At 35.6% G+C, this 8,509-nt stretch overlaps 1 non-coding gene across 1 annotated transcript; it reads left to right on the forward strand.

The window, feature by feature from the left end:
• Nucleotides 1–1,138: 1,138 nt before the first annotated feature.
• LOC148571525 (small nucleolar RNA R71) lies at nt 1,139–1,246 on the forward strand. The gene has a single exon (XR_015908751.1). It is a non-coding gene; the product is annotated as a small nucleolar RNA R71 (small nucleolar RNA).
• The last annotated feature ends 7,263 nt before the right edge of the window (nt 1,247–8,509 follow it).

Below are 8,509 nucleotides of genomic sequence, written 5' to 3' on the forward strand. Positions count from 1 at the left end.
TTAAGAACTTTCCGGGATCCGGTTTCTTCTGAGGTAATTTCTGTTGAACCAAGATATTCAGTTCATTGATGAGCAATGGAGGTTCATCCTCCCAAGTCTCATTACCAAATAACTTGGCATTCAGTTTCATGATTGCTCCTAGATACTGAGCAACTTGCTCTTCAACAATGTCTTCATCCTCTTCAGAGGAAGAATACTCATTAGAGCTCATGAATGGCAACAGTAAGTTCAGTGGAATCTCTATGGTCTCTATGTGAGCCTCAGATTCCTTTGGTTCCTCATTGGGGAACTCTTTAGTGGTTAGTGGACGTCCATTGAGGTCTCCCTCATTGAAAATCACTGCCTTTTAACTCTCTCCAGGTTCGTCCATGTTGGGCATATTGATGGCCTTGCACTCTCTTTTTGGATTCTCTTATGTATTGCTTGGGAGAGTACTAGGAGGGATTTCAGTAACTCTATTACTAAGTTGACCCCCTTGTGCCTCAAAATTTCTGATGGAGGACCTTGTTTCAATCATGAAACTGAGAGTGGTCTTAGATAGATCAGAGATTATGGTTGCTAAGTCAGAGAGGCTCTCCTTAGAATTCTCTGTCTATTGCTCAGGAGATGATGGAAAAGGCTTGCTATTGCCAAACCTATTTCTCCCACCATTATTATTATTGAAGCCTTGATTAGGCTTCTGCTGATCCTTCCATGAGAAATTAGGATGATTCCTCCATGAAGGATTATAGGTGTTTCCATAGGATTCTCCCATGTAATTCGCCTCTTCCATTGCAGGATTCTCAGGGTCATAAGCTTCTTCTTCAGAGGAGGCTTCTTTAGTACTGCCGGATGCAGCTTGCATTCCAGTCAGACTCTGAGAAATTATATTGACTTGTTGAGTCAATATTTTATTCTGAGCCAATATTGCATTCAGAGTATCAATCTCAAGAACTCCTTTCTTCTGAGTCATCCCATTATTCACAGGATTTCTTTCAGAAGTGTACATGAACTGGTTATTTGCAACCATCTCAATGAGTTCCTGGGCTTCTGCAGGTGTCTTCTACAGATGAAGAGATCCACCAGCAGAGTGATCCAATGACATCTTGGACAATTCAGATAGACCATCATAGAATATACATAGGATGCTCCATTCTGAAAGCATGTCAGAAGGACACCTTCTGATCAATTGCTTGTATCTTTTCCAAGCTTCATAGAGGGATTCACCTTCCTTCTGTCTGAAAGTTTGGACTTCCACTCTAAGCTTGCTCAACTTTGAGGTGGAAAGAACTTAGCCAAGAAGGCATTGACCAACTTTTCCCAAGAGTTCAGGCTTTCTTTAGGTTGTGAGTCCAACCATATCCTAGCTCTGTCTCTTACAGCAAAAAGGAAAAGCATAAGTCTGTAGACCTCAGAATTAACCCCATTGGTCTTAACAGTGTCACAGATTTGCAAGAATTCAGCAAAGAAGTGATGAGGATCTTCCAATGGAAGTCCATGAAACTTGCAATTCTGCTGCATTAGAGAAACTAATTGAGGCTTTAGCTCAAAGTTATTTGCTCCAATTGCAGGAATTGAGATGCTTCTTCCATAGAAGTCAGAAGTTGCTGTAGTAAAGTCACCAAGCACCTTCCTTGCATCTCCACCATTGTTGTTATTTTCGGCTGCCATCTCTACTTCTTTTTCGAAAATTTTTGTAAGGTCCTCTCCAGAGTGTTGTGCTTTAGATTCTCTTAGCTTCCTCTTCAGAGTCCTTTTAGGTTCAGGATCAGCTTCAACAAGAATGTTCTTATCCTTGTTCCTGCTCATATGAAAAAGAAGAGAACAGAAAAGAAGAGGAATCCTCTATGTCACAGTATAGAGATTCCTTTATGTGAGTAGAAGAATGGAAGAATAGAAGAAAGAAGGGAGAAGAAGAAGAATTCGAACACAGAGAGAGGGAGAAGGTTCGAATTTTTAAGAAGAAGAGAAGTGTTAGTAATTAAATAAAATAAATAGAGAGAGATGAGAGAGAGAAAGTATTCGAATTTTTTATTAAAAAAAAAAGAAAAATATTTTTGTTTTTATTTTAATTATTAGTTAGAATTTGAAATTATTAAAAGAAATAAAGTAAAATTAAAATTTAAAATAATTAGTTAATTAAAAAGAATTTTGAAAAAGTGGTTGGTGATTTTCGAAAATTAGAGAGAGGAAAGTAATTAGGTAGTTTTGAAAAAGATAAGAAATAGTAAAACAAACAAAAAGTCAAGTAGTTAATTGAAAAAGATTTGAAAATAAATTTTGAAAAGATAAGAAGTTAGAAAAAGATTTTGAAATTAAATTTTGAAAAGATATGATTGCAATTTATTTTGAAAAAGATTTGAAAAATAAATTTAAAAAGATTTGATTTTGAAAATTAAAATTGATGACTTGACTAACAAGAAACTAAAAATATGATTCTAGAATTTAAAGATTGAACCTTTCTTAACAAGAAAGTAACAAACTTGAAATTTTTGAATCAAAACATTAATTGTTAGCAATAATTTCAAAAATTATGAAATAAAATTAAGAAAAAGAATTTGAAAATTTTATTTTGAAGAATTTTTGAAAACCATGAAAGAAAATGAAAAATATTTGATTTTTGAAAAATATTTGATTTTTGAAAAATATTTGAAAAGATAGAATTTTTAAATTGAAATTTTGACTTGACTAACAAGAAACAACTAAATTTTAAAAATTTTTGACCAAATCAATTCAAAATTTCGAAATTTATGAGCAAAATAAGGGAAAGATTTTTTTTTTTTTTGAATTGATGAAGAAAGAGAAAAACCACAAAATGATACAAGACATAGGAATTCAAGATTAAAACAAATAATACATGCAAGAACACTTTGAATGTCAAGATGAACACCAAGAACACTTTGAAGATCGTGATGAACATCAAGAACATATTTTTGAAAATTTTTAAGAAAATAAACACATGCAAGACACCAAACTTAAAATTTTTTTAATGTTTAGACACTATGAATTCGAAAATGCATATGAAAAACAAGAAAAAACACGAAACAAGAAAATCACAAGATTAAATAAAGAGAATCATCAAGAACAACTTGAAGATCAAAGAAGAACACAATGCATATATTTCGAAAATTCAAGAAATATTAAAAACCTGCAATTGACACCAAACTTAAAATTTGACACAAGACTCAAACAAGAAACATAAAATTTTTTTGTATTTTTTGAAAATTAATTTGGAAAAAGAAAAATAGGAATTTCAAAATTTTTAATAAGAATTCCAGGATTCATGCATTGTTAGTCTAAAGCTCCGGTCCAAAAGATTATGCATGGCTTAATAGCCAACCAAGCTCTAAGTGAAAGCTTCGGTCCAAAAGATTAGACAATGCCAAATGGTCAGCCAAGCTTTTGCAGATCATGACATACAACAGCCAAATAGATGGGAATCCAAAGGCTCTTGCAATGATAAGTGGAAGCCTCAGTCCAAAAGATTAGATATGGCTTAACAGCCAGCCAGGCTTCAACATATCTCAGTAATCTCTAGAATTCATTCTTAAAAATTCTGAAGAAAATTTTTTTGAATTTTTCGAGAACTATATAATTTCTTTGTTTTTTTTTTTAAAATAAAAATAAAAAGCTTAAACATAACATAAAATTACCCAATCAAGCAACAAGATGAACCGTCAGTTATCCAAACTCGAACAATCCTCGGCAACGGCGCCAAAAACTTGGTGTGGGAAATCGTGATTCACACTTTTCACAACTTCGCACAACTAACCAGCAAGTGCATTGAGTCGTCCAAGTAATAAACCTTACGTGAGTAAGGGTCGATCCCACAGAGATTGTCGGCTTGAAGCAAGCTATGGTCATCTTGTAAATCTCAGTCAGGCAGATTCAAATGATTATGGGGTTTTGATAATTAAAATATAAATAAAACATAAAATAAGATATAGATACTTATGTGATTCATTAGTGGGAATTTCAGACAAGCGTTTGGAGATGCTTTGTTGCTTCTGAACCTCTGCTTTCCTATTGCTTTTTTCCAACCATGCGTGCTCCCTTCCATGGCAAGCTGTAGGATCCTCTCAGTGAAAATGGTCCTCTACGGATTCTGCACGGCTAATCAACTGTCGAATTTCTCGTCTCGGATGAAAAATACCAGGCACAGCTACCGCATGGCTAATCATCTGTCGGTTTCCGCTAGTGTCAGACTAGGATCCATTGATCCTTTTGCATACTGTCACTGCACCCAACATTTGCAGGTTCGAAGTTCGTCACAGTCATCCCTTCCCAGATCCTACTCAGAATACCACAGACAAGGTTTAGACTTTCCGGATCTCAAGAATGACTGTCAATGCTTCTAGCCTATACCACGAAGATACTAATCTCACGGACTCGGTCCGTGTATTAGATATCCAAGAGAATATACTCCAGCTGTCGTCCAATGACTACGTTGAACATCATGTAGACCGCTTTGTGGTTGTCAGGCACGCGGATCTTGGCTAAGCGAGTAACGAAGATTGGGTGATTGTCACGGGTTACCCCTTCATTCTGACTTAACTGAATTAAGTATGAGAGTATATCTTGGAGAAGAAGTAGGCGTGAATTGAAAGGAAAACAATAGTAATTGCATTAATTCATGAAGAACAGCAGAGCTCCACACCTTAATCTATCAGGTGTAGAAACTCCACCGTAGAAAATACATAAGTGAAAAGAGGTCTAGGCATGGCCGTGAGGCCAGCCTCCAAACATGAACAATGGTCTCTAAAGTATGATCAAAAGATAGATAAAGTATCTGAATACAATAGTAAAAAGTGCTATTTATACTAAACTAGTAACTTAGGTTTATAGAAAATGAGTAACTAAGTGCAGATAGTGCAGAAATCCACTTCCGGGGCCCACTTGGTGTGTGCTTGGGCTGAGCATTGAAGCTTTCATGTGCATAGGCTATTTCTAGAGTTAAACGCCAGCTTGGGTGCCAGTTTGGGCGTTTAACTCCAATTCTGGTGCCAGTTTGGGCGTTTTACGCCAAGAAGTTTTAGGCTGGCTTTAGACGCCAGTTTGGGCCATCAAATCTTGAGCAAAGTATGGACTATTATATATTGCTGGAAAGCCCATGATGTCTACTTTCCAACACAATTAAGAGTGCGCCAATTGGCTTCTGTAGCTCCAGAAAATCCACTTCGAGTGCAGGAGGGTCAGAATCCAACAGCATCTGCAGTCCTTTTTCAGCCTCTGAATCAGATTTTTGCTCATGTCCCTCAATTTCAGCCAGAAAATACCTAAAATTACAGAAAAATACACAAACTCATAGTAAAGTCCAGAAATGTGATTTTTGCATAAAAACTAATAAAAATATAATAAAAAGTAACTAAAACATACTAAAAACTATGTAAAAATAATGCCAAAAAGGGTATAAATTATCCGCTCATCACTATTCCTCCTAGATTTTGAAGCAGGTCCAGGTTTAACTATCATTCTAAATGCGACACTCTTGTAAACAACATGCGTGAGCTTTAATGGTGCAATAGTAGAGTCTAGAAAAAAGCCTATTATTACTATGCTAGAAGAAATTAGGGTTTATTTGATGAGTAGATGGGCTATTAATAGAGAAAGAATTCAAAGGTTTAGTGGTACAATTTTACCTCGAATTAGGAAGAAAGTAGAGAGAAGGGGCAGGTCAGCTGGTGAGTGGAGGCCTTATTGGTCTGCTGCACAGACATATGAGGTTGTAAATGCGTTGAACAAATATGTTGTTGACTTGTCTGCTCATGAGTGCTCTTGTAGGAAGTGGCAGCTCAGTGGCATTCCATGCACACATGCCATCAGCTACATCAACTTTAAAGGTTTTGGTATGGATGCATTTGTTGATGACTGCTATAAGAAAGAGGCCTATGTCAGGTGCTATGACTCGGTAATCAACCCTCTAAATAGCCCAGATTTGTGGGAGAAGATTGAGTTAGATGATGTGATGCCACCACCCTATCGGAAGTCTAGCCACAGACCAGTGAAAAAGAGAAAGAGAGGACCTAATGAAGCTGAGGATAGAAGCCAGACTCACTTGTCTAGGAAGGGGCAGATTTAGAAGTGCTCAAAATATGATGAATCAGGTCACAAGAGGGAAGGATGCAGCAAGCCATCCTTCCCTGTAAGTGTATTTACAATATGTATATTAGGGTTTTATTGCAATGGTTGGTTAAATGTAATTTGCCTTATTTTTATTGTATTTCAGGTCCAACTACCTAAGTACTTTGCTGTCAAGAAAACCAATAGAGGAAGGAAGAGATCATCTTCACAACCTGCTATCCAATCTGCTACTAGAGGGAAGAAGAGGTCCAATCTGCAACAAAAATTATCATCACAGCCCCCAACCAGCCACCAGCACAACACCCACAATCAGGTCCAAGTCATCCCAACCCAAGTCCAAGCCCACACTACCATCATCTAGGCCCAACACACCAGCAGTAGCTCCTCTCCACCGAAGGCCCAAGATGAAGCCCATCAGAAGCTCAACACAACCACCACCAATGCCCAAGGAGAAGGATACATCCAGCTCAAGCCAACAAGTTATCAAGAATGTCTCCATCAGTCACAATATGTTTCTCCAAGAAAGTTGAGGCTGATGGCAAAACTGCCTCCAAGAGCTTGGGAAAAACTTTAAAAATTTGAGATCCTGATTATGTTGTTATGTGCAAAATGTAGGCTATAAGTTGATTATACTCTAAGTTTGCTTAGACTTTATATTGGCTGAAACTTATTACATACTCTTTATGCTTATTGTTGTTTAGATAGCAACAAAGTTGCTCTAGGTTTGTGGTGACTGAAGTTTTCATCTTTGTTGTTGTTTTCTTTAGGGATAATATTTTGTTTTGGGTCCAACTGTCAACTAAGACAACAATGGGACATATGCTTATTAATGAATTTGATATAGTTGTGTTTTAATGTATCTGCTTGTGGTGCTCTCTTATGTTAATTCATATTGCATATTGCATATTATACATTATTAAAGCGGGTCATGGTATACCAATCTCGTTGACACAATTCTTGAGTAACAATTCCAGGCTACCAGATTCAATTTCATTAACAATTTCTTGTTTAATTACAGCTACACAATTTCACTTACACAATTCTTGACCAACCTATAAAAACCAAACTCATTAACACAAACTCTGTTCGGCCACAAAAGCAGATTTTCATTAACACAATACATGTCAAGCTACAAAACTCAATTTCATTCAAACAAAAAAGCTCAAGTAATAACACAATCTCATTAAAGCCTAAATACATCCTAACTAAAAGAGCCCTATTTTATCCCCTAATTTCATCAAGCTATTTTCAGAAGCATTACACAAGGTAGCCCCTGCTTATAATTCAATGAAATCTGCAACCAGAAAAAAAAAATAACCAACTCAACCAACCATGCCCAAGATTGCAATGCAACAACCTTCAACTTCTATTCAAAGTCCTTCACTTTTGCTTTTAGGCCTACAATTTTCAACCTTGCAACTTGCAAATCTTCAGTTTCAGCTTATGGGTCTGCCCAACAAAACAACTGACACTCTTTTTTAATCTACAAAATTTCACCATAGTTCAGTCCCCAAAAACAAAACATTATCATCAATTAAGAACAAAAATAAAAAAAAACGCACCTCATAGTAGACGCAGCCCCAAAATCGTCGACTAGGGTTGTTTTTCGTTCTCGAAATTTACAACACAGGTCTCACCATGCCCACAAAGAAGCTCTCTCTTCTGCGCAGGCAAGCGACTTCGAGACGACCTTGAGCTCTCCGAAGTCATGGCTGCACTGCAACCTCTGGAACCCTAACAGACGTTCTATTATTTTAGTTGGTGGTGAGATTTTTTATTTAATCTCTATCTCTCCAACCAATTATATAAAAATAACTTAATTTTTTTAATCAATTAAAGGTATCAACTATCGGTAATAACCTAAAGAGTAAAAGTGTCAGAAAAAATTCGTTAATGGAGGGGGAGGATGATTTTAAAGTGTTCATAAACGTTGAGGAAGATTTTAATAACAAAAAAAGGTCAGGGACGAATTTGATTTTCATCCCAGACCTTTGGGACGAAAAAAGTACTTAACCCTAATTTTTACTATTCAATTTTAATTTCTAAATTTTGTGTGAAAGAAAAAAATAAATTATATTTTTTATTATTTATTCTATCTTATCTTCAATTTATCATCAAGTAAAATACAAAAATATTTTTTTTATGTTTCTATTCTTTATATATTTTTATATCTTATTCTCATAATTATATGTGGCATACGTATTAATAATTCTTGTGAGAAGTAGGGCTGGAAGTGAGTCGAGTTAGACCAAGCTCAAACTCGACTCACAGAAAGCTCACGAATTTGCTCAAACTCACGAACTGGCTTAAATAAGAGAATATATAATATATAATATATAATTTTATATCAATAAATCATAATTTATATATATTAAAAATATTTTAAAAGATCAATTTTATATATTGACTATCTATCAATTATAAATTTTTTACTCATGTCCTACATCAA

The sequence above is a fragment of the Arachis ipaensis genome, chromosome B3 (assembly GCF_059453495.1).
Source record: "Arachis ipaensis isolate K30076 ecotype BB chromosome B3, ASM5945349v1, whole genome shotgun sequence".
Taxonomy (NCBI): Eukaryota; Viridiplantae; Streptophyta; class Magnoliopsida; order Fabales; family Fabaceae; genus Arachis; species Arachis ipaensis.